The following is a 4,095-nucleotide window of genomic DNA, read 5'->3' on the forward strand; positions in this document are numbered from 1 at the left end:
TTCGCAAGCATAAATAGTAGTGAGCCTTTTTCTGAAATATGAAGTCAAAAGAGTAATTTTTCTTATCTAAAATGGATAAACAAATACTTACTTTTTATACGACAAAAACAGATAGTCGTTAGACTTTGAGCGACTTTTCAAAATTAATAACGACTGCACAAACGTTAATTCATTTTAATTATTTAATATTATTCTAGTAAGTCGTTTGGCCAAGTGATTTACCTTTATTAATTTTAGTAAATCGTTGGATTTTTAGTGACTTAACATTATTCCTAATATTTAAATTATTGTGAATTAAACGACTCGATAAATATTAAATCCACATATTTTTTAACTAAAAAAAATGTCAAATACATTAAGAATAATAATTTCGCGAGCATATAAATAGACGTGAGCCTTTTTCTAGAATCTAAAGTTAGAAGGGTCATTTTTTAAAATCAAAAATGGATAAACAAACACTTACTTTTTATATGATCAAAACGGATAGTCGTTAGACTTTGAGCGACTTTTCAAAATTAATAACGGTTGTACGACTATTTATCCTTTTTTATTATTTTTTTATTATTTAAGTAAGTCGTTAGGCCAAGCGACTTACCATTATTAATTTTAGTAATTCGTTGGATTTTGAGCGACGTAATATTATTGTTCCAACGACTTACCATTATTATTTTTAGTAAATCATTGGATTTTGAGTGACTTAACATTATTTTTAAAATTTAAGTCGTTGTGAGTTAAACGACTCGTAAAATATTAAATCCACATATTGTTTAGCCGAAAAAAAATGTCAAATATGTTAAAAATAGTAATTTCGCAAGCACATAAATAGTCCTGAGCCTTTTTCAGAAATATGAAGTCAAAAGAGTAATTTTTCTTATCTAAAATGGATAAACGTATACTTACTTTTTATACGACAAAACAGATAGTCGTTAGACTTTGAGCGAATTTTCAAAATTAATAACGACTGCACGGGCGTTAATTCATTTTAATTATTTTATATTATTCTAGTGAGTCGTTAGACCAAGCGACTTACCCTTATTAATTTTAGTAAATCATTGGATTTTTAGTGACTTAACATTATTTCTAAAATTTAAATTATTGTGAATTAAACGACTCGATAAATATTAAATCCATATATTTTTTAACTGAAAAAAATGTCAAATGAATTAAGAATAATAATTTCGCGAGCACATAAATAGTCGTGAGCCTTTTTCTGAAATCTAAAATTAGAAGGGTCATTTTTTAAAATCAAAAATGGATAAACAAACACTTACTTTTTATATGATCAAAACGGATAGTCGTTAGACTTTGAGTGACTTTTCAAAATTAATAACGACTGCAAGGCCTTTTATCAATTTTAATTATTTTATATTATTTTAGTAAGTCGTTAGGCCAAGCGACTTACCATTATTAATTTTAGTAAATAGTTGGATTTTGAACGACTTGCGTTATTGTTCCAGCGACTTACCATTATTATTTTTAGTAAATCGTTGGATTTTGAATGACTTAATATTATTTTTGAAATTTAAGTCGTTGTGAGTTAAACGACTCGATAAATATTAAATCCACATGTTGTTTAACTGATCAAAAATGTCAAATACGTTAAAAATAATAATTTCGCGAGCACATAAATAGTCGTGAGCCTTTTTCTGAAATTCAAAAGGGTCATTTTTCTTATATAAAATGGATAAACAAACACTCTTCTTATATGACTAAAAGAAGATAGTAGTTAGACATTGAGCGACTTTTCAAACTAACAATGATTGCACGACCGTTTATCCATTTTAATTATTTTTTTATCATTTTAGTAAATCGTTGGGCTAAGCAACTTACCATTATTATTTTTAGTAAATCGTTGGATTTAAGCGACTTAACATTATTGGCCAACGACTAACCATTATTATTTTTAGTAAATCGTTGGATTTTGAGTGACTTAACATTGTTTTTAAAATTGAAGTCGTTGCGAGTTAAACCATTCAGTGTATATTAAATACATACATTTTCAAAATCTCCCCTTCATCATCTTTTAGATTTTTTCTGTTCATACAACTTCAAAGGAAAATATATTTTCTCCCCCTCATTTGTTGATGTTAGTTGAGCTTCAGATCATCAAATTCCTCAAATTTTCATTCATTAATCAATTATTTGCATTGTGATATCAATTATTTAAAGATGGCATTAAATGGCCTAGTCAGCCACTCCAAACCTACCGAGCTTGCACTCTTCCAAAATTCCCCAGGAATCTCGTCAGGTCTGATCGCTCTTCCCCAACACATCCTACGCATAACACCCTTAACCTTTTTGTCCATAATACTGCTGTAGGACCCAAAATCATGACAACTCCTTGTATGTTCCAAATCTCCCAACACAATCTCTCTGTCCCCTTCTTCATTCAAGAGTTTATGGAAGTATGACTGTCATCTCTGTTTAATGAGGGTCTCCTCTACTAATACTTTTCCATGTTCGTCCTTAATGCACTTCACTTGATCCACATTGCATATCCTTTTCTCCCGCACCCTGGTTATCCTGAACAATTTTCTATCCCCGTCTTTCTCTTCTAGGTCAGCGTAAAGGCGTTCAAAAGTTGTCTTTTTGCCGTCTAAACTGCCGACTTCGCCTCTTCCCTCGCTATCTTATAAAGTTCCCTTTTCATTCACTTCTCCACCTCATCCTTGCTTTCTATCAACTTCGCATATGCCATCTTCTTTGCTTCCACCTTCCCTTGCACTTCTCCATTTCACCACCAGCCCCCTCGATGTCGACCACGGCTACTTGTCGAGACTACCAACACTTCCCTTGCTACAACCCTAATACAACTAGCCGTCCTATTCCACATACTATTCGCATCCCCACTACTATCCCAGGCCCCCATATCCCTCAATTTCTCTCCCATCTCCAGGGCACTAGCCATGGTCAAACTCCCTTATCTGATCCTAGGTCGATCATCTCCGACCCTCTTCTTCCTCGTCATCTTGATCCCTAAATCTATCACCAAGAGCTTATGTCGGGTCATAAGATTGTCGATCGAAATGACCTTACAGTCTTTGCACAAACCTTTATCATCTTTCCTAAGAAGTAAAAAATCTATCTGAGTCTTAGCCACCAAACTATGGAAGGTTACCAAGTGGTCCTCCTTCTTTGGAAAAATCGAATTAGCTATCACCAACCCAAAAGCTCTTGCGAAATCCAAAAGTGAAACTCCGCCTCCATTTCTGTCCCCAAAGCCAAAGCCTCCATGCACATCATCATACCCTCCCGAAATAGACCCGATGTGCCCATTGAAATCCCCTCCCATGAAAAGCTTCTGAGTAGGCGGTATGCCTCCCACTAACTCGTCCAAATCCTCCCAAAATTGCCTCTTATCCTCCTCGTCTAAGCCCGCTTGGGGCACATAATCACTAATAATGTTCAACCCTTCAACGACCACCTTAATCGACCTCATCCTATCAGTGACTTTCCTAACCTCCACCACCTGATCCCTTAAATTACTGTCTACTAAAATGCCTACCCATTCCTATACTTCGATCTACCAGAGAACCAAACCTTATACCCGTCTACCTCCTTAGCTTTAGAACCTACCCATTTGGTCTCTTGGACACAAGCTATGTTAATCTTCCTCTTCTTTAGAATCTTAACTAGCACTATGGATTTTCCCGTTAACATCCCAATGTTATAAGAACCTACTCTCAGTCTAGACGCTTCTTTAACCCACTTATCCCTCCTTACCCTCATCCCTGTCTCCGTCCTCGTCCCTGAGCGAGAACATGACCCTAGTCTACCATCACTAACCAAAGCCACGAAAACGCGTATGAACTAATAAATTATTCAAAGGTCTAAAGTCAACAAAATATAACTACAACTGTATGAGCAAAGAATAGATATGAAAAGATATGAAAATCGGAGGTACCAACTCCAGTTGAAATGAACCTGGTTTCCGCTGGAAAACACTGGAAGTGAAAAGTAAACGTTACGGGACAAGCTTTTATAGTATTAAACATGACATTTATCTGCACGGATAAATAGAATTTTAAAATTTATGATTTAAAACATTTCAAAATATTTGTGAGATTACCAAAACATTAAGAATATAGTATAAAA

The sequence above is a fragment of the Solanum dulcamara genome, chromosome 5 (genome assembly GCF_947179165.1).
Source record: "Solanum dulcamara chromosome 5, daSolDulc1.2, whole genome shotgun sequence".
In the NCBI taxonomy this organism is placed as follows: Eukaryota; Viridiplantae; Streptophyta; class Magnoliopsida; order Solanales; family Solanaceae; genus Solanum; species Solanum dulcamara.